We start from the raw sequence: 27,885 nt of genomic DNA, 5'->3' as shown, positions 1-27,885 counted from the left end.
TTCAGCTTGAGGATGCATCGTTTGCACTGCAGCTGTACTGTCAGGGTGATTTTTGGCACAGTCTAATCATAAAAGCCGTTTGTCGACTTCAAATGATAACCATTTTGGAGCGGGAATTCCAGAATGTCTTGATAGCTGGAACAAGTCCACAGAAGGGATAATCCACGGGCAGATATTTGAGGGCTTTTAAAAACTGTATATGGAAAGCAAACAAAGTGAAGCATCAAAGATAAGAAAAAATGCATGGGAGAGATGATGGAAAGAAAGAAACATAAGCTCTTTCTAGCTTTTCATCTCTACTGTCAGACTTTTAGGTTATGTCCTTATAGTTAGATAGGTATTGGGGACAGAGGGGCAGGAAAAGGAAAAAGAACAGGAAACCACCGCAGACACTCCTTCCTACGTGGAGGATGAACATTGAGACAGCTCCTCTCCTTTCCTTCACACCCTTTTTATTCTTAATTACCTAACTGCTGAATGTTGCCTAAGGAAAGCCACAGACATTTGCTGCTCAGATGCTAAGTACTCTTAAAAGCAAAAAGGAATGGTTCCTAAGAACACTGACTGAACGAGACAGGAGGGGTGACCTATTCAGTGTTTTAAGATTTCCTGTTGATGTTGATAACCAGTCACCAATATATATGGAGGCCTGCTCTGATTGAGCAGTCTCCCTGCGATCTATAGAGTGCCTTATTTCCTTAGACACACCTTTTTAGAGGGCTGAAATTTGAATTAATAAACCAGCCAGGGCTGCATGCCAACATGACTTGAAAGTTAACCGGAATGTATTGATCTGCGGCCTACAAGCTGTTCTATGCCACACTGCACATAAGAAAGTCAGTCTTTAAAGTCACCCCCAATTTTTTTTAATTACCTCAAAAAAGATCCTTTACACCTTTAGATAGTACTGTTATTTGGCTGGAATCTTCTCCCCTCTACCCCTCATCCCCAGATTGGGTCACGAGGGGCTCGTGCTGACAGCAGCGATAGCTAACGCGACGTTCATAATTCATGCTCCATTTTCTGCCTTAATGGACGGGAACGGAAGCAACGGCTTGCAAACCTGGCTCCTCTACCACCGCTGTCTGTGAGGGGTGGAGGGGAGGGGACGCTCAAAGGTGGGGATGCGGACCTTTATTAACCTGTTAAGAATCTAGCCTCCCTGAGTGTCCCAAACATCTTAAGCTCACTTCAGTTTTTCACTGGATGCTTTCTCTTGAAGAGACACCTGTTGTGTGAATCTAAGCCCTTCCGATCAGATGTCCTAAAAGAGCCTTTTAAACTTCAAAGGGGTTTACCTGGCTTTACTGTTCAGACAGTGAGTCTAAGAGATACCCCCACTTGTGTCCTTTGTGATTTTTTTGTAAACTTTTCCAGTCTCCCCCTCTCAACTTCTGTTTTCCCAAGCTGAACACCCTAGCAGCTTCCACTTTCTGTCGTCTCCTGTCTGTCTCTATTTTTCTTTGATCTCTCTCTCTCTCTCTCTCTCTCTCTCTCTCTCTCTCTCTCTCTCTCTCTCTCTCTCTCACACACACACACACACACACACACACACACACAGAGATCTTCCCATGGTTTTAGGTATTTCATCACCTGAAAGAGGCAGGTGGATTCTACAGATGGGCTTTTTTTTTTTTTTTAAAGAATTCTAAGATAATTTTTAATATTAAAAAGAAAATCCAGCTAATGCTGGCTACAAGTTACTTTTAACAGTCCTCTGATGGAAAATGTTGGTTCTACTCATTATTTCCCATCTTTAATCAAGCCCTTTCTCCATAGGAAAACACTCTCCCCAATCTCATGTTAACTCCGTTTTTATAAACCATCTTTGATGTGGAACCTTGTCAAAGGGTTTTGAAAGTTTAAATAAATTATGTGCTCTGCTTATTTACCATCTCAAATAACTCAAAATGATTGGAGAGACATGCCTTTTCTCTATGTAAACCATGTTGCCTCTCCTCTAACAGATAATGTTTGCATATGTGATAAATATCTTACAGTTTATCATAGGGGTTACCAACTTGCCATGTATGAAGTGAGGCTATGAATCTCAAGATCCAAACCCAACTCCTTTTCCCCATAAAAATCTGGGTAAGTGCACAGATAATCCAGGAAAACAACTAACTCTAAAATTATTTCTCTCTTGGTAGGATAATACTTCATAGAATATGCTTCCAATCTACATTTCTAATTATGTTTAACCTTAAAATCACCACCAGGGAATCAGTCAAGAAGTAAAAAGAGGCCTAGGGTTAAAAGTTTATGTATCTTTGTCTTTTTCTATTTCTATCTGTCTGCACATATATATGTGTAGCCACACAGGCACATATATAACTACTGCCTATCTCCAGATTCTGAATAACCTGTGAATAATAAGATTAAGCTGTACAATACAAAATAACTCATTTTAAAAGAGAATTTGCAAATTCGATAATGATGTGCACATAATGACATTTTACTTATGCGGGAGTTCTGCATTTTCGGTCTCTTTAATAAGATATGATGGAACCTCTTTGATGGATATGAAGTTTTGAGGTCATAATTAGGTTTGGCACCTTAGGGTGGAGAGTGGATCACCTCCTGTAAGTGCAGTCCTGTTCCGGATATGTAGACTACAAAGTCAGGTAAGCCTTAGTGCCCATCCTGGGGGATACTGAAGTCTGATGGGGAAGACAGACAGTGGTCAGTGAGTCTGGCCAGAGGAATGAGGTCTGTGGTCAGGGACACCCAGGAGTCCCAGAGGACTGCTGAAGAGGGGTGTGTGAATGAGGCTGCTGGTGAGACTCCTTGCTTAGAAGTATTATTTTATGTTTTCCATTTCTTCTCTATCAGTACAAGTCTACAAACGCGAACTGAATTCTTGCTACTTGCCGGCATTGTGGGGGACAAATATAGCTGCTGTCTGTAGGAGCCTGGAGACTAAGAGCACAAGTTGTTGAAATTTTGTATCAAAATGTAACACACCAGATGTTGACATTTACAGTTAGGGGGGCTGTATTAATGGCCTAATGATTTTCAGGTGCTCTGGATGGACCTAGTGGTCCTGGTTTATTTTTAATAATAATATTCATTCAACCCTCTGATTTTTGCCATAAGACAATTTTGCACTCTTGAAAAAGAATCATTATGAGAATAGAAGTGAAGGAGCTATTAAAGGATGTGGAGCAAAACCAGGCCTGCAACTGGGGAAGTCGTACTAGATATGAGGTGTTATTTAGGTGGGGTGGAATGTGGAAAACAGCTTTATTTCAGAACATGCCTTCCCTCTTTCGAACATGCCCTTCGCATTAGGAGCTTCTTCAAGGAAAAAAAGCACCACGTGCAGCACACATTACAGCCTGTTTCTTCGTGTTCTTTCCTTCTTGACTTTCCTCCTCTTCACGCCAATCTTCCATGCATCCTTCATCCTCGGGCGCCTGCACACACAGGATTCAGAGTATGGAGGAGAGCTGCTGACTCACCGTGGGGTGTTCTGATCGTTCTTAGTGGTTCAAGCCCTCTTGGTTAGCATGTAGCTAATGCATGAAATGTTAATACTCCTTAAAAAGAACATATGTTGCAATCTCAGGGCCTTGTCACACACATTCTAATCTGTTAGCAATTTTAGACCTGACAAAAGCTTGTTCTTGGCTACATATCTGTCTCCATACTTCTCTCCTTTATGTATCCCGTGTAAGTTCAGAACACAATGATGATGTTAAATAGCATACGACTTGGTTTTGTTAGCTAGCTCTAAACTATTTTAGGTGAATACACCAACTAACTTTACTATACGGAATTAAATATGCTGTCCCAGTGTGCTACGACTGCCCTGATACATTCATTTTATTCTACTCTATTTTCCCCCACTCTCGTATTGACCCAATGCATCTGGATCTGTAGTAGGGGGAAAAAAGGACTGACTCAGAGAGCAGGGAATTGCAGTGTAGTGATTTCACACTCGGTTGTTGGCTAACAAGGCACGTAGTTTTTAGGCAGTGAGGCCCGGTGGCGGGAGATGAGGAATTGTGTGGGGCCCAGCTGCCACGGTTGCAGAGCGGGCAGCTGAAAGGGCTTCAGGGTTCCAGGTGTGAGAGGCATTGTCTCTTCCCAGCAGGCAGTGGATAGATCTAGACAGAATCTGTCATGTTCAAGATGCTGGCTGGCCTGGCTAATTCATAAATCCAAAAAAGTCACAGCATCCTCTGATTGGGAGGAAGTGGAAGAGACATTTAGAGGAGTACTTCACCCTTCTAGCACCAGGGATGTAAGACGTCCTGACTGCTGCTTGTTTACAGGGGGACAGTTTGTGTTTTAAAGCATTTTCTAAAATGGAATTCCCTTTTCCAAGTCTCCTTTTAGATTAAAATATATTAGATCAGATAACTAATTACCTATTTGGGTGCAGTCTTGTCTGTCAATCCATTTACTTTGGCTGCTCTGTAGCAATGCAGACAACTGGTGATTTTTTTTTACATGTTGTTCTAAAAACTAGAAAGGCGTAAGGTACTGTGTGTGTGTGTGTGTGTGTGTGTGTACATGTGCACACGTGTATGGAGCTACTACTAAATTTATTACAACTTTCTAAATTTAAACATTTAAACTTAGTGTATAATACTTTTTGATAAGGCGAATGGCCTGGTGAATTTGACCTTTCCTTCATCTATGAAAAGTAGTTTGCTAAGGTGATAACATTTCTGAAAAACGCAAAGGAATGTTTATCCTATAAGAAAACTGTTTTCTTCAATAATTTTTTTTTTTAAGAAAATGTTTCCTAGCACGGTGAAGTTACTGTTGATATGCTAAGTCCAGGGAAACCCTTGGACCTCTGCTAGATGAATTCAGTCCTCTTCTATTTCTGTGTATACTTAAAGATAATACAGTTGTATCACTTTAAAAAATATTAGAGTTTAGATTTTAATTTAGATGTGTCTTTCAGGCCATTAATCCAAATTAGGTTTTACTGTAATAGATACAAGACTCATATTTCTTGATTTTTTTGCCTCATTAAAGCACAAAGTATTTTTAAGTTTTGTTTATATGGAGAACTCTCCACTAAAGAACACCAGTATCGTTAGGAACAGTTCCTATTTAATGCCTGCAGTGTCCCAAGGACTGTATATCCCATGAAGCAGAAACTGTTCTTAAGACTGGAGTTCCCTTGTGGAGACTACGCCGTTTGCTTCTGCTTTACTGCTTTACTGTTCACCACCACCCCTCAACCCGTCCGCTCGCTCACACCCCAGTGTTCAGGCTGTCTCATGATTTGGCACAGAGAACTCAAATTCCCACTTCCAAAGTGAGTCTGATTGGCTAAAGTATTTACAGGTCCAATGAGAGCATCCTCATCCCAGAGTCCGTTCGTTGCAGATCATATCTTTGATACAGAATGTCCCTACTCACAGTGGCCCCTTGTTATTCCCATCCAGATAACTTTGCATCTCATCCTGCTCTCATTCATGCTCTCATTCACCTGTTAAAAGCCTGAGGGAATGTGGTTAACCTATAAATTAGGGGACTGGACCTGAGTTTCCCTACCTGTAATGTTATGATGGGGTTTCATGTAAAACTATACCTTTTTATTTCTTGATTTTTATTTCTCTGGTTGATTTGTTAGGAGTTCTATTTTAAATAATGTTTGCCATGCTTTTGCAACAGTCTAAATAAAACCAGTTTGGAATGGCTTCCCTCTTGGAGTTCCCCACTGGCTTCCAAGGGGGCACTTTTGTTCTTTAGTCCATAGATGAAGAAGAGGAAAAATGCTTCACTTTTCTCTTTGCATGTTCTCCCTTTGATCCAGGTTCATTCCTAGCTGGATGATGGAATCCACTAGTAGCTAAATATCTCCGTTTCATGGTTGCTAAGATGGAAAGAGGAGTCTCAGTTTTGCCCACTTATGATGTAATGTTATGACCCATACAGCTCAAAGAGAGAAGTGAAGTAGACTAAAGAAATGGAAATTAGGGCCAACATGAGATGGAAAAATCCTTGCAGTATGCAGACTCCGCTAGAGTTATACCCATGCATTATAAAAACCAAGCCTGTGTGTTTGGGATTATGGTATTCTTAAATGCAGCCAGTGGCTTGATTGGCTATATTAACCAGTCAGATTTTCCTCATGTGGTTACAACCTCTCCAAAGCACCACAGGAAAATTATAGGTCCCCTTGTGGATCACTTAATTCATACAGTGTTGTCTTCTGAATCGTGGTATGATCTTTTGGTTTCTACAGATACGTAGCAACTTAAGAGTAATTTAGAGTATGGTGGGGGAAAAGTAGCAATTAGAGTTACTATTTGGGAATTTTCACAACCAGTAAAAATTCTTTTTTTTCTCCTCTCCCCTCTCACCCATTTCATAACTACGTCTCTAGGTAGGAACAGTCTTATAAGAAGTTAGTATAATGGGTAAGAGTTGTATTTTCATGTTAACTTTTATGCAGCTTAGATATATGGCAAAGCCAGGTGGGCATAGGACATATTTTAGCGTTAGCAGTTTCACTCATGGAGATTTGGATCCTTTCTAGTGTTTGATGTTGTATTTCAGTCATAAGCGATGTTAGAGTTGCTTCCGGGGTGTTCCTCAACCAACCTATATTTACTTTAGATACAGATTTACCCATTTTCTCTAATCTGTAATTCATTCAACAAATATTTATTGAGTAACTACTGCATGCTATGTTCTAGGGCTATAAAGCTTAATTAGATGTTATTACTGAACTCAAAGAACTGACATTTGAGCAAGAAAAAAATACAAGTAAATGTATCAGTTGAATTTATGTGGGAAGTACTGCACAGCCCAAGTGTGAAAAATGTGATGTCGGAGACAGAGAATAGCAACCAAGCCCAGCACGTAAATAGTAAAACTGCAGCGCAGACGTGTGGGTGATACAATGAATACCACTGGCCTGGCTTGTGTATGGTAATGACGATTTTTTATAGTAACTGGCCCACATGTTGAGTACCATTTTCCACACATGGTAAAACTAGAAAGAAGTACCAAATGTTTGTAAATAAATTCCAGTTATTCTCTAAGAATCCAGTGGAGCAGTGGACGCGTCTGTATCGGTGAGGTGTGAGTGGCGGAGTGGGGCTCCGGCTGGGCCCTGACCCCCCGGGGAGCCGGCGTTGATGTGCAGAAGTGTCACGGAGATGTTGGTCTGGCTGTGGCCTAACACTCTCTGGGAAGGACTCGGGGCTGGGACTGAAGAACCAACAAGAAGCCTTTAAACAAAGGAGTTTCAGTTGTAGGTAGTGAAACTTTTAACCTAACGTAACAGATAACAAGTATTTATTGCCATGTCCTTGAGCAGGGAAGTGATACTATGGAAGGAATTGGATTTGAATATTATTTTTAAAATGACATTTATCATAAGAGGGGGTTCTGATTAGAAGGTATCATGTATTCATCGTAAAATTTTGGAAAAGCATGAAAATAAATCCCTTAGGGCCTCAATACTTAAGAAACACTTTTGGTTACCATTTTGGTGTATTTTGAATTGTTTTGGTTTGGGTTGTGGTTCCCCCCCCCCTTTTTTTTTAACAATATTGGATTCATACTCTTTATGGCTCTGTGTAACTTTAATAATCTGCTTTTTCTTCCCCTCTTAGTAAATCTTGAACATTTTCCCATGTCATCAAATACTCTTCTGCAGACTCATTGTTAATGGTGTATATTCCCTCATATGGTTGTGCCACAGTTCTGTTTAGTCAACCATTAAACATTAAAGTTGTTTCCAGTTTTGAACTATTATAAATCTTGTTGCAGTGAAGGTCCCTGTATATAAATCTTCCCATCCATTGCTAATTATTTCCTTAGGATAAATTTCCAGAAATTTTAACTCAAATTTTGAGCCAAGAGGTATGGGTAATTGAGGCTGCTAGTATATATTGCCACATTTAAAACAATATTTTAGAAAAATTGAGTGGCTGTATTTATTTAGAAAAAGTGTGCAGCATGGCTTGGATGAGAGATTCTGTGAGAAGCAATTTAATCTAGCACTGAAGAACTCTAGGATCAGACAGCTCTGGTTCACATCCTCTTTGCTTTCTGAGTTGGATAAATTCTTCTCTGTGCCTTGATTTCTTCCTGTATAATGAGATAATTCATGTAAAGCAATTAAAGCAGTGCTTGGCACATAATAGCTGACATTTCTGAGTTGTTAGTATTATGATGGTGCAGTGATTTAGATTTGAAGTGATGAGAGCCTCGATTCAATTGAGAGGAAAAATACAGAGAGAGACAAATTAGTAGGACTCAGTGACTGACTGGCCAAAAGAGAGAGAGAAAGAGTTTTTTAAAATGGGTCGAAGTTTTCAAGACTGGAGGAGTGGACTCAGTGGTGGAGATGGCTCCGACCTTACTTACTGAAGTTGCCACAGTGGGTGAGGGACACTGACGGGTGCCTGTCAGTTACAGGTGGAGACGTGTTGGTTTGGGAATGGTCAGAAGTGGCCTGTCGGGATGAGTGAATGGACTCCCAGGAGAGAGGAAGGCTTAGGAGCTTAGAGAGCTGGACTGCTAGAGGTGAGTGATGAGGAGGAGTGGCTAGATGAAAGATGGACCCGACCAGCCAAGGAGACTAAAAGATGCCACTGCAGGGGTGGACAGAGAGTCAAATTTGGGGTACCAGGGAATGGTAAATGTCCCAAAGGAGAGAGGACTCAGCAGTGTGGCAAAGTGGCAGAGAGTTCAGAGACTGACCAGAAATAAAACCGTTACTAATTCTAGTTAATAAATTGAAGGTAAGAGAGTTTGACTTTGCCTATTCTGTGGTGGTCTTTTTGTTGGGTTTTCTTCTAGCTTCTTAAAACTGTGGGTTTTAGTCACTCCGTTTTCTTGGTCATTTTCAAACACTGCTCAGAATACTTTTTCACCATGTAAGTTATGTTTTATGAAAACTTGCAAAGCAGTCAGTCTTCCAGCTTGCCCTCTAACATCTCTTTGTTTTTGATTCATATCATCTTCAGCACAGTTGCCTAAGCATTTGGTTCATGTAACCATTAAAAACGAATGAACAAAACTGCTGTAAAATAAACAAGACTGCAGTATTTTATGCAGTAATCACTTGCCAAGTCTCCCCTTTGAAACTGAAGCCATTTTTGTGTCATTGAAGTAGAGTAGAATGATCTATAAACAAGATTTCTGTTGGGTTTATGTATTAAAACAGATGAAATCATTTTAAGTAAAATGTTAAAAGCATTTACTTCCTAGTTCAGACCAAGCCTGATCCAAAAAATATACATCATTCATCCAAATTTTTAAAAAATGAAACAAAACTGAGTTTTGATTCCCAATCCATTTGCTCTGTAAACCTGGAAAGACTTTTTCAGATATAAAAACTCAGCCACTAATGTAAATCATGTCTCATTTCCTTCCACTTTGTGCAAGTTGTTTTCCCATGACCATTTCACTCTTCTTGTATTTTAAGGCTTGGCTTATTGGCACTCACTCACCACCTTCTGACTTGTGTGTTACCAGTACTGGCCACCAGACCTCTCACTTCTAGTTACCTGCCTCGTAACCAGACGCTTGATTGGTGTTTCCCATCAACATTAAAGTACGCTTTGTTTCGTTTGGGTTTCGAACTAATTAGAAGTAGAATTTTCCTTTATTCCTGGTCTACCTGACTTTGCATTAAATCATTGAGTTCGATTTGTCCTCAAAACATGTTTGGGTATTTTTTAAATCTCTTTGTTAGATTCAGCTGAAATTGTTTTTTCTCCTGTTTTCTATTATTTCATGGGTGCCCAGCACAGCACCGAGCCCAGATGGATTCTTTATAACGGCTGTTTGACCACGATTTGAAGGAGGGAGTGAGGAGATCCTTTTTTTTCCCTCCTGCCTACAGCTGCTCTCAATATGGCTCATCATGACTGAAAGGAAATGAATAAAGATGAGTTATCTGAACCGAAAATCAGCCACAGAGCAGAAGCAGTTCATACTCCCCAACCCGTCCTCGAATCCAGTAGGGGAAAGGAAATCATTGCCATCGTTTATTTATTCGTATATTTTTAATGGTGGCAGGATTATTTTTTAAATCTTGTACCTTTGAATAGTGGCCATTTGGCGCATTTGTGAAAGGCCATATGGTTTCAAATGAGATTCCCATCACATTCTGTGCATTTGAAACCATTTACGCTGAGCCTCTTGGCACACCCGGCACTTGGAGCGCGAGCAGACGCATGAAAGAGCTGTAGACAAAACTGGAGAACATGCAGATAGCATTTAAGGAAATGTTAGCGGTCTGACTTGCCATTTTTGGATCGTCCTTCATTTGGATGATACAACCTGTATTTTAAGCAACTGTCATTTTCATATTTGGGGCATTACATGTCTCCAGCGATTAATATCTACCCTCGTGACTTAGGTATCAGCAAGAGCTCGAAGACATTTCAAACAGGGAAACACGTGGAAAAAGACTTTTGAATTTGAGTCCAGATTAGGGTGGAAGACTAGGTTCATCAGAGAAGTTGCATCACACGCTTCGTGTTTTCTCTGTAAGAAAAGCAGTTTCTAACTAAAATGGCCTCAATGTTCCCTGAGATTTTGGGATATGAGCACCTAAACTTTTGCCACAATCAGCTTTTATTCATGACAAGCCAGAGGCTCCCTGTCAGAAGCCACATGGTGCATCTAGTTGTATTTCAGGTTCATACAGACCCAGGTTCAAATTCCAGTAACATCATTTCTTGCTTTGTGTCCATAGACAAGTCCCTAAATCTCTCAGAGGCTTGTTTTCTCCATTTCCAAGTATGGACGGTAACACTGATCCTATAAAGCCGTTGGAGAATTGAGAGAGGAGAGTGTTCAGTGCCCCCTATTACCTGAGAGGCAATAGGGCACTGTGGCATGGCCATTAGGGACTCTGGTTTCGGAGTCCACTGTCCGGGCTCTGACACTTCCTAACTCTGTGGCCTTAGAAGCATAGCCTGTAATCTCGCTCATATCTCATAGCGCTGTGGTGCGAAGTGATGGACATGGTCCCTGCGAGGCGCTTAGACTTGTTTCTGCTCAGTATTTGGAAGGTACTCAATATTTTCATATGCTGACCTTGCAGAATGGTCAGGCAGATGGGCATTAATGCCTGTGATTCCTGGCACGTCACGAATGAACAATAACTAGAGGCTGCTGTCCCGTCATCCAGAAGTAATCCAGTGGGAGCCCACCTGATTAGACACACCTGGCTCTTCACTCTGACGTTCATCATGGCCACACAAGCGCCTGGTCTGGCACTTAACATCTGTGATGCTACAATCCTCCCAAGCCATGATGAGTTCCACAGCTCCCAAGAAACTTTCTCTCACAACAGCCATGTGCCAGACACAGAAGTCTTGGCCATCCAGTTATGCTCTGACACTTCCAGAGTTGTTCCACTGGGGAAGTGGAATTGGTCACGACTTACATATTAATGAAATATGAAACATTCTCTAATCCCTGAGTAGTTTTTTTGTCTGCAAAGTAATGTGTCTGTCCCATGATAAATTACATTATATTGAAAATGCTTTGGAAAAGGAGGACTGTGAAAGGCCATTCCAGGGCAGGTGTATGAGTGAATGATCCTTCTGACCTGACAGAGGTAAAGAACTGATGGCCACAGGGTAGACATCTTTCTTCAGCTCTGAGATAGTCAGGTCATTGCAGGGGAGGTGAGAGGGAGGGAGCATTCATGTCCTGACTATTTGACACAACTCAGAAAAATTATGCTTTTAAAACTTCAGGGCTGCGAAAGAGAATTGACATTATGTTACATTTTCAATATGCCTTTCCCAAAGAGGAGAAAAACTTTTAATATCTGTAAACACTTTCTTTAATAACCAACAAATGTGATGTGCTGCTGATAGAGAAAGCAAAAAACCAAAAAACTCCTGCCTATTTCAATTTTGCAGTTCACACTAATAGAACAATACAGAGTTAATATTGTAGTAACTCGGCTCTAGAAGTGCCCTTCTAATGAAAAACAGTGCTGTTTGGGCAAATATTTTCTGGCATCTTTATATTTCCTTTAACTGGAAACAGGGAAAATGCTGGCTTGGTGTCATAACTATGGGAGACTGTGTTTTCTAACTGAAAACAAATTGTGGAGACAGTTTTCCTAAGAAAAAAAAATGAAGGTGGTTAGAAGGTATGGAATGGGGTCTTTCTGGTGCTCAAATCCATAGATTGGTTGATTGAAGGACTTCACGTGGTAACACTCTTGTCTGCTGTTATTGTCTAAGAGACGGTCACTTACCCTCCTTTCTGCCTATTACCTCAGTGGCGAACAAGAGAACATACTGCAGAGATGAGTAACTTAGCATCATGAGGATCATGAAACCTGGAAATTTAGAAATGATACCTGAACTCTTAAGTGGATCTAATTGCCCATTACCCATAGGCCAGTTATCCACATCCCAAATCATCTGCAGCACTGTATCAGGCTTGCTGTTGTGGACAAATGTGAGTCGAGGCTGTGCTGGGAGCAAGGAGAATGAAACTGGGCCATGGGTGGAAGACCGTGGTAGTCTCAAGAAGAGAGAGAAGGAAACAAAACTGGACATAAGTCTGAGTTGTGCATCACAACCAGGAGTACCATGAAGAAAAGGAAGAATCCAGAGACAGGCCGTGGGACCAGTGCTGGGGTTACCAGCCTAGCACAGCTTGTCATGGGGTCTGGAACATGCCCGTGGTGGAGGTTAGGAGCCCTAGAGGCAGAGCAGTAGTTCTGATGGTTTTCCGCTGGTTTCCAGTTTTTTGGCTATATACTGTTTTTTTAATGTGTGAGTTGTAATGGGAAACATTTTTACAATATTTAAGAGCCAGGATCAGTATTAATCTCAAGAAGGACACTACTTTTGTCTGAGGAAATACTGATTAGAAGATTATATTGAGAAATGAGATCCACTTAGGTTGAGAAGATGAGATGGTTCTAAGATTTCCTCTAGAAAATGTGAATTACTTTATCCAGGACAGAGAGGATGAAAAGGGAGAAGGGCAGAAGGTAACAGGGAGAAAGGAGCCATCTGGGTGGTATAACACCATGTGGCTCTTAGCTCCACCTTCTCCAGATCTTCAGCAAACCCACTAAGGGTGTAGGTGTCACCGCCGTCCCTGGAATTTGCAGAAATCTTAGGATTGTGGACTCCTGTGGGCTGAGAAATTGGCAGGATCCCTGCCTGTTCCACCCAGACTTAAAGGGTAGAAAAGTCTCTAGCCACCACCTGGGTAATATACATAGAGAGGTTGTGCTGTGACAGGGAGGGGAAGTAAGTTCAAATAAGCAACTTGTGACCTAGAAATAAATACTTGTACGGAAATGTTTAGTTCAACAGATGATGGAAACCTATAGCCAGCACTTAGTTTCTCATTGTCAGTTGATTTTATTTGTCCAGGTTTATAGGTAATCAGATCTTCACTATATACTGTATATATTTTAAAGATATTTTTGTCTATTTCAAATTTCTTTTACTATATTACATACTTGCCATTTCCTTTTTTTCATCTCCTTTGTTACAATGTATTTATCAACTGCATTTATGTGCATAGATGCTCTGGGTTTTACAGAGTAGGAAGTGTCACTACACAATAATGCAATTGCTCTTATAGGCCATACATAATATGTCCACACATCTTTATTTCATAACCCTGTCATAAGCATGATATATTTATGCCACAGTTCATTTGTCATGTGATTGAGGGCAGCTTCCAAATGTATATACAATACAAAAGATCAAATTGCTGACTGTCTCCAGAGTCTCCATGTCCAGGAGGCCCCAGTCTGGCAGGGGAGGGAGACATGGAGACCCACATAAACCAGGGAAGGGCACGTCTAAGAGAAGCAACCTGAAGGCATAGGGACGATCAGTGTCAGTGTCGATATCTGAACAGGGAAACGCTGCTTCTGGCTTGGAAGACTCATACTGGAGGTGGGATTTGATCTGGGTCTGGACGAGTCAGCAGGATTATGGATACTGTGGGTTACAAGTGGGTGGGTGGACACAGAGGATTTGAACAGGAGCTGCCGGGCACAGGGTCAGTGATGGGACAGCCAAGGCGTACTGTGAAGGCAGCACAGGCAGGTGGCTAGAGGGTGGGTTTCTTAGAGTGGAAGGTAAGGTGGGAAAACTGAATTCATTTCTTTTAGAAATCAGGACATTCACTGTACAAGTTACAGTTTGCTGAGAAAAACTTGACCTGTGAGGTTCCTGAAATGCAAGGTTTATTGCTGAAAGCAGTGCATTTTTCTGCAATACCAGAACAGAATAACTTTATATTTTGATGCAAGGTAACAACAGCAGGGCTATTTCTGTGATAGGCTAATCCCAAAGCAGCTATGGGGTAAAGGTACCAGAACCCTGCTTTTATAATGGAGTCAGTCAGCCTCTTCCTTATATTAATTATACCATTGTTAATAAATTCTTACCTTTACTGTTTGAAAACAGTTTGAGACGGACAATTTCTATTTAATGAATAAAACCCAGTGAGCCTAAAACAGCTTTTTAAATCTAAGATATGATTACAAAATAAATAAACTGAATATTAAAACAACAAAGCTGTAGATACTGTTAAATTCTCCTCGGCATTCAGCACTTGGCTAGAACATAATAAATAATATATTAGTCTTAGTTTTTCCCTCAATTTGTGAGTCAATAATTTCTATTAACAGTTCATAAAATGGCATGTCAACATGAAATGGAAGTACATTTTTTATAGAACACTGAAGTAATAAAACCTCCACGGAAGTCAAGAAAGCAAATTAGCTATTCTGCCTTCTCCAACCTTGATACTGAAGAAAGATTAACTCTTCTCTTGGTATCACAAATGTTTGTTATTTTTTTAAAAACTTGTGAAAGACAGGCACATAAAAGAGAACAGGCATGGTCTTCTTTGGCAGGTGAGTGGCAGTAGCCTGAACAGACTTGTTAGACAACCCTCAGTGGAGGGCTTTATAACACGTGGAAACATTAGATTATATATATTCTGACAAAATGGTCTTTCTTTCAGAAAAGCATCTTCTTAAAGCAATCCAACAAAAACATCCAAGTGTTAAGTTTCCAGAAACCTCTGTTGAAATTCCACAGTCCCGAGTGGACTTCATTCGTTCAGTCACTCAATACATGTTTATTTATTGCCTCTTGTAGGTACAGGAAATTGCACTGGGGGCAGTGGTCTCTTTAAGCACTGATTTCTCTAAAAATAAGTATTTGTATTAATGAGTACTTTTTCATTTTTTATAAACTATTTCTTATCGATGTATTTCTAGTAATCATTTGAGCTTTGTGTTAAAGGGACATGATTTTTTGGTGGTCGTTTCAGTGATACTTTGGCATTCCTTTCAGTCCCGGAAAAGACTCATGAAACAGGTAGAAAGACTTTCAGAGAGGGATGGGGGAGGTAGGAGGCAGAAGGCTGGGGACTCAGAGCTTGAGAGTGGCCCAGTAAAGGTACCCATTGAGGAACACAGGGGAGAAATAAATTGCTGTGAACTGGGCAGGGAGGGCAGAGGGCAAGGGCATCAGGGACCAAAGGCACCTACAGGCATAAGGTAGCAACAGAGAGCAAAAGCTCCAGGGTCAGAGGGTCAAATCCCAGCCTTACCACATATTGACTCTGTAACCTGGAGAAGTTACTCACCCTGTCCACACCTCTGGTTCCTCGCATATAAAATAGAGAAAATAATTGTATCTACTTCATAGAGTTTGGGAGGATTAAATGGAGTTAACAAATATAAAGTTCTTAGAACAGCGTCAGGCACATAGTAAGTGTTTGATTCCTTTTCGAGGTGTGCATTTAGTATACTTACACCATTGTTCAGTTATCACCTCTATCTTGAAAGCAGCAAACTTATCTGTATGTTCCTAGAGGTAGCGCCTGTGTGATTCGTTCACACTGCTCCCAGGTGATGACAGGCATTCCCCGCTGACCAACAAGGTGTTTAGTCATGTTTTATTAAATGTGTTGTACAGGCTCGTAGCAGGTGAAGGCAGCAAAGAAGATCTTGCTGAAATGTAATTATATTGTCTCCTGAAATTGCTCTTCATGTCCTCTGGGTGTCTTGCTGGTCCAGGCAGTCTGGAATGAATTGGTGCAAGGAGGCTTTGAGAGGCTGCTGGTGGTTGTGCGACGTCAGCATTCCTGATAGTAGGTTAAGGGTTTTAAATTGAGGAGTTCGGGCCCAAGGAAAAAATAACACTGCAGTTATTCTGAATTATTGAGGAATTAAATGGCCCTACTATAAGAAAAATGTTAAATCAGTGGAGTTTGCAACTGTAGGTTCACACACTAGTTGTTACTGTAACCATTTTTGGATAGAAAGAGATGTGTAGGGAGTAGATTAAGGCTTTGGGGTCCAAAAGCCTGGGCTTTGAGTCTTGCATATAACACTTAACTAGTTGTGTGATGATATTGTATTTACATTGTCTGTCTTTGTCTCCTGGTTTGGGAAATGGCAATATTAAAAGCATCCACCTCGTCAGGAAGCTGTAAGGATAGTTTCTAGAAGTGGCAGGTAACCTACCACATTATCTGCATAGCAGAACACTGGAAACTCACTGAATGTCCAATAATAGGTGAGTGGTTGAATCAATTATGGAATAGCCATATGATGTTCATTAGTTTAACAAGCCATTCCTTAACTGATGTAAAAGTAATTACAGCCAGCTGAGGTCCAAAACTATAAGGAAGTCTTAACTTTGTGGAGTGGAAATAATAATTATAATAACTAATATTTCTGTAGTGCTCATATGCCAAGTCTTGTACTTGTAGCTACTCACTAAATCCTCAGAACAGCCATAATAAGGAGCTACTATTATTATCTATACCCATTTTGCATATGAGGCTACTGAGACACAGTCATATTAAGCAGCATACCCGGCTAGTAAGCGGGCAGGCCAGAGCTAGGATAAAGGAACTGTGGAATCTGTGTGCATCCAGGAAGTAGAGTGGATTAAAGATGGCTCCTCCAGGTCTCACCTAACTCTGTGATTTCCTAGACGAATGTAGGGAGACTTGGCTATGTTGCAGATGAGTAAAACACACCATTATTGCTATGTTGGCATAGCAGCATAAGCAGCGAGCCCAAAATACAGGTGGAAACTGCCAGGCTCAGAGTAGAAAGCCCTTCAAGTATCAAGACTCATGGCTGATGATTCTGCAAGTTTAATACCCAACTGCAGACCATTTTCTGCCTGCCTGCTCTCCACTGCCTGCCTTTATTGAACACAAACTGTGACGTTCTGAAGGAATCCAAGATAAATTTGTAAAACATCATGTCAGGCCCTTTCTAGTCCCAGTGTCCCCTGGTGATTCAAGGTTGGGGTCTAAAAAATAGAACAGAACAGAGAAGAGGAAGCAAACAACCAACCTGCCACAGATACATGGAGAGGGAAGGAGAGATTTTTTGTTTAAAAGACAGAAAGCTGAGAAACAGTTATTTGATCCCTGCTGCTTGAGGGACAGTAGGGAAAGAAAGGTATTTTTGTGATCACTCTTCAGCGTTCCCTGTGTGGTTTGGTTCATACAATCACAACAAAAACCCAAGCTCTAATAACACATTGCCACCGACCACAGATACACTGCAAGCATTATGCACAGTAGTAACTAACATTCAGCTTCCTTTTGATTACTTCCAGGCCTGTGACATTGAGATTGCTGCACACTTCTTCCAACCTCAGAAAACTCAGAGTCAACAGCACACATCTCATAATCACGTGCTGACATAGAAACTGCAAGGAATCAGTGTCATTTATCTGTATTCACTTATATTTAGGGTGACAGGGTGAATAAGCACCATATTAGGAGTCCAGAGACATGGGTTTTGTATGAAGTTGAACCATGTCACTGACTAGCTGTGACTTTGAGCATGTCAATTAACCTCTAAGAGGCCTCTGGTTTCCTTTCTGTAAAATAAGGATAGAATTTTGGGTCCCAGAAGCCCTTTAACTGGATATCCTGTGCTGAGGCATCAATGAGTTCTGGGTAATAGTTTCAAACAAAAATGATGTTCATCAGATTCCACTGAATAAAATCAGAGCAGGAAGGTCAAGAAAGTGGCCACTGCAGATGCGTGTAATCCTCACCCATCAACTGGGGGTGGCTCTGATAGTTCTCCAAGTGGTCCACACATCCCCTTTGCTGAAAGGACAAGTGAGAATGTTAATGTGCATCTGAACATTTTAAATGCCAAATGCCTCTACGTTGTTTTTATCCTTAAAATTCTCTCTACAGTATCATCATTATCAAAGTTAGTCAATCACAGCATTATTGGGAAATGTAAACATGAATGTTTTTTTATCTCACCTAAGTCTTTACTGCATTAAATTTTATTCTACTGCAGCATGCTGGAAAATTTGTGGTTTGTAGGTTTGGTCCACAAGTGCATACTTTTTAAGCAAACTAACGTGCTGTGAAAGGGCAGTTTTCAGTGTTTCCCTCTACTTGTACTTGTGGGTGCCCTCCCCTGGTGACTGCACCAAGCCCCACAAACCATCACAAATGGACTGCTTGCCAAATACCTGTTTCCCTAATCAGGAAGCCACGTATTACTGACAGCTTTATGTGTACAATGTCTCATGCAGAAAGACTCGAGAAATGCGTATCTGGATTTCTAGATAGATTTTTTTTTTCACGAAAGTCTAACAAATTCATGTAGTCAGATCTCAAGAACGGAAGTGTGTTTGGTAGCTTGGGCCTGCTGCCCACACGGGCTCTGTGTGTCTGCTCTGAAAGACCAAATATCATCCCAATGGACCTGACCTAGTTGAACATAAATACACCATTGAGGAGCGACTGGCTTCAGAATTAATAAAATTTATAAATAAATAGGATGGCCTTGCAGAGAGGCTAAACTTGAAGTGCCTCTTAATTCTTTTATAGCAATGCAGTGGGTTTTAGCTGCCCCAATGATGACAAAATCTATGAAGCAAAATCGTTTTGTAGAAGGCAGTCAGATGGTTCGGTTAGAAAATGAATTTAACCGCAAAAGGGTCATAATATATTTTTATTTAATTATATTTTTATTTGATTATACTTTTGGTAAGGTGCTGATCCAGCCCAAAAGGTAATGGTTTGGGCTGGTTTTACCACCCAAGCAACTTGGCATTTTCTCTTTCAGTCTGTAAGGTCTCTGAGTACATGTGAATGTGTTTGTTAAAGCATCTCGATTTCAGTTTTGTTGTTCAAAGAGTATATCCCCTGGTCTCTCTGACCTGTCCTAGGAACATAGCTCAATTTGCATCTGATTTGATCATTTATTAAAATTTAGAGAGGCAGGCAGCCTCTGTGCTCCTGGACCTGCCAGTGAAACCCATTACAGAATCAGTCACCAAAGAGGGCACCAGCCCCAGAGCCTGGAAAAGAAGCACTGAGATCCTCACTTCACTTGAGGGTATTATTCAGAAAAGAGGACTATTTTTCACTTCTTGCCACCTAAGCTGAATTTTGAGAAGTAACCATAAAAGATGAGGCTGGGAATTATAATTGGGTCCTTTGGTGTAGACAAATTGTACTGTGTCTTTTGATTTTTGATTTTAAATTCTCCCTAAAAGGTCACTGGATACAAAGACGGTCTCTGAATTTATTGAAGGGAAAGCTGCAAAGCTGTTACATGCAGCTCTATATATGCCTATTTGTATCTCACACTTTCGTCAACCAGTAACACACAGGCAAAATGGAATTCAATCTAAGAATTTCTTTACCATCTTTTAAAGATTTTCTTCAAGGACTTATTTCCAAATAAGGAGGAAAAATATTTCCAATTTTCAAAAAAGACAAACAATCCCCCCAACATTTGTCTCATTATAGGGTATGTTTTCTGCATCAGAGTGGCAACTGTTAGAAGTAGATTTCAGGTTGTAGTTCACCTGGTGAATGTGGACATAAGGCCGTCAGGCGTCTCTTCAGCTCCCCCCTACCTGGGAAGTGAATTTTTGACATGGTGGCCTTTGCTACATTCATTCACACTAAAACAGCTGTTGCTATAACTGCCCAGCTATTGCTGTAATATAAACAGGGCCATGGCTCCAATGTGAGCCCAGTCTCAGTGCAACATTGCATTTTGAGCTATTTTGTGGAAAATTAATTAGGTCTCCACCTGGTGTCTGGGTTTTGGATTCCTGTATGGGCCAAGGGGGCATCAAGAAGTTGCCCCAGGTAATGGGGTCTCTGGGCCCTTCTTATGCAAAGAGGCAGTAAGTACAGTGTGTTAAGAGCCAGGCTACTTGGGTATGACTCCTGAGTCTGCCACTTGGTCGCTTTGGAATTCGCTTAATTTCTTGGGGCATAGTAGTCTCATCTGAAAAAAAAAAAAATGTGGAAAGAGTAGTGTCTGATTCATAGGGTATGAAATGAAGTTGTTTTGTAGAAGGTGGTTGGTTTGTTCACATTTTACAAGATTAGAAAATGTATTTAAACCCAAAAGGAGATCATATGCAGAGCCTGATGTTTTCTGTAAGATGGTGATCCACCCTAAGAACTGATCATTGGGGCCACTTTATATACAGTCATGTGAGTGAGATAAATTAACTTTTGTAAAGTGGTTAGAACAGTGCCTGGCTCGTGGTAAACATTTTGTTAGTGTTGGCTATCGTTAATATAAATTCAGGGATATGCTTAGCACAGGCAAAAAAAGGCTCTTACAGAAGTCATAATTGAAAAATAAAATAGTGAACAAAATGTTTAAGCTTTTTAAAATTTCACTTGTCAGGCATGGTGCTAATCATATTATATTCATTATCTTGTTAAAGACTACAGGATTCCTTGGGTGACATATATTTTAGTCTGTTAATAAGAAAAACAATAAACACTGAAGAAGTAGGTATTTTCTATTTTTATATGTAGACCAAATATCCATTAATACAAGTTACATTCCATTTCTCAGATGTTTCTCAAATACCACACATACCATCATGCTGCACTCCTTTCAGTTTTTAAAAAAAGTCCTTTTTCATCTAGGAATTTTTGTTAGTTTGTTTACCCATTTTGAGAGGTAGATAAGACAGATCTTGTTATTTTAAATTTACAAAAGAGGATGCTGAAGTTTTATGTAACCGAGGTGAAGTGACCATCCAGGATAGCAGAACATGTTCATGGTCCAAGGCCACAGCCGTTACCCAGCTCCGGGTCGTGCTGGGCCTTGATTCCAGCCCTTTGACTGTGCAGGGCCAGGGACTCTATCTGCTTCTTCATGCATCTGCTGAACAGTCATTTCCAAGAACAGAATAAAACCACCAGCTTTGCATGATTTCCAAAGCCATTGATCATGCCCCTATTCTTCGTTCATCTTGTGATAATAAATCCGTCCATTTAAAGACAAGAAAAATTCAGTGTTCAGCTGTGGTCTGCTACACACATGTCCACTTTCCTTATATTTTCTTTGAACAGAACATAGTAAAATCTATTGTACAGCTCACCGGCGTGATACTGCTTTGATAGACACTGAGTGACCTAATATACACACTCCAGTGTACTCTAATCTGTGGTCTCCCAGCTCCCACTCGGCAGGAATTCTGAGATGTTGATGGAACCCCGTGATTTAACAGAGCAGCCGGGCTGCCCTTTCACCCCTCACACTGGTTCTGACAGCTGCCTGCCATGTGCAGAGAAAACCTCACAGGCTGAAACCCTGTCGCAGAGTAAAGGTCCTTGAATAAACATACAAGCATGATCATGCTACTATTTGAAAATTAAATTACTTTTTAAACTGAATTTGCAGTGTGCAGGTTTTATAGCGAAAGATCCAAAGCACCGGAACATGTGCCAGATACATTCTCCTTTTCAAAATAAAACAAAATAACACACACACTAAGCCTGGTCCCATCCGCACATATCTGAGTTACCTCTCTTTTCAAATGGGTTAGACCAGTTTATCAATGCCCAGGTTTTTCTGCTCTGAGACAGTAACAAGCCTGCCAGAAATGAAGTGCAGCATCTCCTGGGTTGGTTGGGAAACTCGACTTGTGTTTAAGCTATCAATTTAATCCACACTGCCTTTTTACTTTTATCAGAATATTCTTCAGGTAGAAGAGAATAGAAGGAGGTTTTAGGAATAACTACCGTCCTAAATATAAAGTTGGTTAAAAAAAAAAAATCCCTACTCGGCCCAAATAGCATTGTGCTTTATAATTCATTCTTTTCACATACAGTACCCTGCGTTATCATGGCTAATATTTTCCTGCTGAGCTGCCATCATCTTTTGTCAAGCTGTCAGGGTATTAAATTGATGTACCTTCCACATTTGGATAGAGGTCATTATCCTGTTGCCTGGTTGCACTGCCTCTGCTGAGCAGGTTAACTGCTTGTGGTCTTTCATCTAGATAAATGTTCGCCAGCACTTTTGCTCTGTGATGACATGAGCTGTTCCTTAGAGGTCAAATAGTGATGCTATGATAAGTTGTTCCCTTTGAGTTCACAGATACAGAAGGGACCAGAGTCTAAATTTCATCATCAGTCTAAAAATAATGATAAATGCTCAGTTTGGCATGTTTCTCCCCAAAGTGCTGGATTTGGGGCTCTTTTAAAAATTACATACTTATGTTTTAATTTTGCATAGAAAAATTTTGCTTTTAAGTATTTTATTGTTTCAGTATCATGAGTAATTCCACTGCATCAGAATTGACCCTCTAGTTCTGATGATGGCAGAAATAAATGATTCTGTGTGTGTGTGTGCATGCATAATAGATAAAATACATTGTAAAATTGCAGGTTTTCTCATCTTAAAACAATATTTAATGTAGTTTAAAGACTACAATATTAGACACCTTGGTACCATCCACATAGGAAGATGGTTTTTGAGTGCAGAGATACAATGAAGTCATTTCACTTTAGTGAAAATTGATTCGTTAGTTAAAAATAATTTTAGTTTGCTTGTACTTGATTTTTTTTATAATGAAAAGTATACCAAATTAAAAGGGAAAATTATTTTAAGTTACTATATTATAACCAAATATATTTTTATAGCTTGTTTTTGATTTCTTGTTTTCAATTCAGTTGTTTTCCAAAAATGTTTGTTGTGGTAAAATACACGTAACATAAAATTTACCTTTTAAACCATTTTTAAGTGTACAGTTCAATGGTATGAAATATATTGTGTTGTGCGACCATCACCATCCATCCATTTCCAGAAGTCTTTTATTTTTTAAAGTGGTTTTCCAACTGAAACAGGCTTTATCTCCCTATTTACCATGACTAGCGTTGTTACATGAGTAAATACAACACATTTTTTGAGTTTTTTTAAAATGCCACTTTATAGTCTCTTTTATAATGTAGAACTCGTAATGACACATGGAACTAACTTTCTTGACACTATATAATTTTAGGCCAAACTGCTAATAATTTTAATATTTGACTGCTTCATTTCCAATTGGATGATGTGTTCAGTCTTCTAAAGTATATTTAATTTTTTAAATGTGTACTATTATTTTCAACAACTGGACTAGATTTTCGATTGTCATTTTATTATTAAGGGTCAGTTACGTGCAGTCCACAAATTTTATCATAAAATTTAAAACCTGCTTAGAGGTACCATCTTATTGAGCTTGGAAGTCGTGAGGTCAAATGCATTGATAATTTTATTTAAGTATTCATTAATATCTTTTAGGTGGTGTAGAAACAAACATGAGTGAAACAGTGAGAACTACCTTCAAAGGAAGAGTCTGTATCTTTCCTACCCATTAATTATATAATCATCAATGTAGTTGTCTAAACTAGAAAGTGTCCTCCATGATGTGCCCTGTTTTTTTTTTTAATACTCTCATACTTATTTTATTTTGGGGGGAGGTGGTAATTAGGTCTGCTTATTTATTTAATGGGGGCACTGGGGACTGAACCCAGGACTTCGTGCATGCAAAGCATGCCCTCTACCACCAAACTATACCCTCCTGCCCCGTTTTCTAACCAGATGTTGCGTGATCCACCAAGACCCGTCAATCCCTTCTAAATATTATCTTAAAATCCATTTTCTCTTTTCCCATACTGTCTTCTAACCTTAATTGAGGCCCTCTTTATCCCTCGTGTGCTTCCTAAGTTGTTTCTCTGCCTCAAGTTACTCCCACTCCTGTCCCCCACCTCCATCCATCTTCCTCACTGCCAAGAGAGGTATTGTTTTTTTTTCTCTTCAAAACTCCAATCTGATCAGTCACTCCCTGCTTAGAAATGTTCTAGTGGGTCCCCTTGGCTAGAAGAGTGAAGTAACGAATACAGAGCCTACAGAGTCTGGCCCTGACTGACCTTTCCACCTTTTCCTCCAAGACACTCAGTGCTCCAGCCATGGAGACGCTCGGGTGCTAACCGCGCCTCCCACTCCCACTCCCTAGACCTGTCTCCCTATGCATGGAAATGCCTCCTTCCTTATTCTCTCAGGCTCAGTCCTTTAAGAAGCGTTTTTTCACTTCTCCAGGAAGAGGTCATGGTTATTCCTCTTGGACCTTGTGCCTTATTGTTGCACTCACATTAAATTTTATTTTTGTTAATTTATGTGTCTCCCCCAGCAAATTATGAGTACCTGTAAACCATGGATCATACCTTATTTCTGTAGTCTTCAAACTAGGATGAATGTACCCCTGTATACTCAGACTCCTTCCTAATTTCCCCTCTGTTCTAAAATTCGTCTTCTTGAGAACACCTGCTGCTTCTCCTTTCCCAGTGGCCCTTCCTCCCCATTACCAATGAAAGCATCCTCTCATCCACCCCAGCCTTGCCTTGTAGAATTGTCCTGAGTTGTACAAACCTCCAGGTAACAAACAAAGGGGTAGATCCGCTTATAGGTGCCCAGAAAGCCTCTTCTAATAAAAGACCCAAGACTCATTCTAATAATAAATAGTATGCTTCCAGGGATGTGTCAGCTAAATAACTTGGGGAGAAGGGAGGCCACCCTCACCTACCTCATTAAGAGATGCATTTCCAATAAAAGTTTAGCTTTATGTTTAATGCTTATTTTCAATTTTATAATATTTTGTCACTTTGATCAGTTTGTCTTGGGAAATTTTTTAAATTAAAATTCCTGTATATATTTATTCTATGGAGTATTATAGAATGGGAAATATATTCCAATAGGAATTTATATTATATTAGGATAAAATTCTATTGGGAACTGGGATCGAAGTACTACAGGAGAAAAAAATATGATGTAAAATTTCCAACTGTGAATAATAGAATCATGTACTTTGAAAACAGAAGATGATAGATCAAATATACTTACATTACACTAGACCAGTTTTAAAGATTTATGTAAAATCTTTTTATTTTAAAATGTCAATATTTTTAATAAGGCAAACATTACATTCTTTGCTGCTATTACATTTATGATCAAAATATTCGTTTTCAGCTTTAAGATGTGCAGGAGAGTACATAGTTTAACATAAACATTTATGAAGCAGTCAAGCCAAAAAGGTTGAAGACTGTTGACTCAGAATGATCAGATTCCAATCCTAGACATGCTGAGCAAATGCGTGGAATGTTTAATCCCTGTACCTTTAAGAGGGTTGGTTTTACCATTACTTTATTTTAGTGTTACTAATGGACAAGTAGGCAAAACCACTTTCCCCTCAGTTATGCTAAACATTGAGTTTTATCCAAACGCTAATCAGTAGCCACCAAGGACACAGGACTTCTGCAAATCTCAGTAGCTGGGCCTATGCCAAAGTGCCTCGCTAAACTCCGGTGGGTGCAGAACTTACTGGATTTCTTACATAAGCACATGATTACTCTTTGCAACTTTATTAATTCCTGTCCTTGCTGCTGATCTAGCATGAAAGAAGCTGGGGCAAGAGTTCAGTGTTCTTACTGGGATTTAGAATTTATATAGTTGAGAAATTAATGACATCCAACATTGCCATTAAATACACAACTTTCTAGCCTTGAATTTTTTTTCGTTGCACTCACATAGAAGGAGCTCATGGACCCTGGGTTAAATATGTCACGGGATCATTTGTAATTAATCCACAGTTTCCAGATTCCCCTGTCAGCTGAGATACTGAAGCATAACCGCATGATTAACTCAGATGTTCCCCACACCGAGTAAACACCATCAATGTTTATCATGAAAGAAGTTTTGCTAGATGCTTGGGATGCAAAATACATTACAAATTCACATCACTCCTGTCTTCAAGGAGTTTACTCTCTAATTTTGATGAAAAGTTTAAATACTAATGCAGCTCATGCCATGGCTATTAAATAGTCATTAAAGTAATATTCAATGACATACTGAAATACTCTCTGTGCTATCACTAAGTGAAAAGAGTAGGTTGCAAAACCGTTCTGTATAGTCCAGCCCCATTTCAGTAACTGAAGTACACTCATATGTATATGCATAAAAAGAAGATGGAAATTTATAAGCAAAATGTTAACAGTCTTTCTCTCTTGCTCACATAGAACTGTGGGTAAGTTTAAGTGCCTTTTTGCTTAGTTTTAACTTTTACAATGAGGAGCTCCCTTCGGTAATAAAGCCATTGTCGTTGGGCCTGAGGTGACTGTAGGCTTTAGGCAGAAGGTTATGGGCTGTCAGTAGGAGAACAGACTATTAAGACAAACAGGAAAACCTGCATCCCTTCAGATCATTTTTGGACGTCAGAAAAAGGTAATCCTACCTGTAGAGAGGGCCAGGCATCCATCCACTCACTCCTATCAGCCCAGCTTTTGGTCTGTGCTCTCTGGCAACAGATTCCATCCTTGCTGGGAAGCCAGAGGGATTGGAGACAGAAGCGAAGCTTCCCACGAAGCTCTCGGGTGGCACACATTTAGGTCTTGGCCACGTGTAGCCTCCAGGAGTAAGTGCCTAAAGGAAGGTGAGTCAGGTTTACTGTAAGGCCCTAGCGCCCCATTTTCTGCAGCCTCTGTCCCGTTTTTCTCTCAACTTTTCCCATCGCTGAGAAGTATTTTGACATTTTGCCTTCAGGGGTTTAGGGGGGAGGAAGCTTGATAGAGTGGAGAGAACGTCATCTTGCAGTTGGGGCCTATCTCTGACCCTTACAAGCTAGATCATCTGGAAAATTCCTTAATGTCTCAGTTCATATCAGGGAATACTTTTCCAGATGGGGATTGTATTGCCTGACATGCCTCCTTTTGTGAGAATTTGAGAGAATAAGAGAAAAGCCCTTTTTAAAAAAGAAAAGACCTATCGAAATGCAAGAGATTCATATTAGAAAACCTGACTCACAATGAGAGATTATCCAGAGACTCAGGGTTTTTGTTTTGGTTTGTTTTTTTATTTTTTTATTGAGGTATAGTCAGTTCACAGTATTGTGTTAGTTTCTGGTGTACAGCATAGTGATTCCGTTATATATGTATATGTGTGTGTGTGTATATATATATATTTCTTTTCATATTCTTCATTATAGACTGTAACAAGGTATTGAATATAGTTCCCTGTTCTCTACAGTAGGACCCTGCTGTTGATGTATTTTGTATATAGTACTTAGTATCTGCAAATCCCGAACTCCCTATTTATTCCTCCATCCTGCCTCCCCCCACCAACCGTAAGTTTTTTTTCTATGTCTGTGAGAGACTCAGTTTTTCTTAACATTTTAACCAGACCTTAGTTCCTTGAAAATATTGAGGAATAAATGTGGCACCAGAGAGGGAAAGCATGCACTCCTTACCCTAGCTGAAGTTCAGCCTCCCAAGGAAAATCTGTTTACATGGGACAAGTAAACACGAGCTTGGAGCTTCATGCCACAGACCTCTAATGCTTGGTTGACTTCGAAGGGATTTAATCAAGCTACAGGATATAAGATTCAAAGGACAAAAAAATAAAGTAATTAAGAAAAATCTTCTCTATGTCAAGGAAAAAGCAGATTGTTTCTATTAATTTTATGGGGAATCTTGTTTTTATTGGCTGAAAACTAAACCCAGGGCAGGGGTGGTGCATAGTGAGAGGGAGGACTTGTTGGAACAGCACAAGGTTTGTGTCACAGACATGCCTTACTTCACAGTCAC

At 40.0% G+C, this 27,885-nt stretch overlaps 1 protein-coding gene and 1 long non-coding RNA gene across 7 annotated transcripts in view; one reads left to right on the top strand and one right to left on the bottom strand.

Annotated features, from left to right (window-relative positions):
- The window catches only part of CDK14 (cyclin dependent kinase 14), a 556,073-nt gene that overhangs the window by 505,824 nt on the left and 22,364 nt on the right, over nucleotides 1–27,885 (top strand). The gene's annotated exons all lie outside the window — the stretch shown is intronic.
- The window catches only part of LOC116664988, a 64,471-nt gene continuing 49,903 nt past the window's right edge, over nucleotides 13,318–27,885 (bottom strand). Inside the window, exons 4-6 of the long non-coding RNA XR_004321562.1 lie at nucleotides 27,549–27,667; nucleotides 26,538–26,725; nucleotides 13,318–16,029 (exon numbers count right to left, since the gene is read on the bottom strand). This is a non-coding gene — a long non-coding RNA (uncharacterized LOC116664988). The remainder of the gene's footprint in view (nucleotides 16,030–26,537; nucleotides 26,726–27,548; nucleotides 27,668–27,885) is intronic.

This window comes from Camelus ferus, chromosome 7 (genome assembly GCF_009834535.1).
Source record: "Camelus ferus isolate YT-003-E chromosome 7, BCGSAC_Cfer_1.0, whole genome shotgun sequence".
Lineage (NCBI taxonomy): Eukaryota > Metazoa > Chordata > Mammalia > Artiodactyla > Camelidae > Camelus > Camelus ferus.
This window is presented reverse-complemented; position numbering and strand designations above follow the sequence as displayed.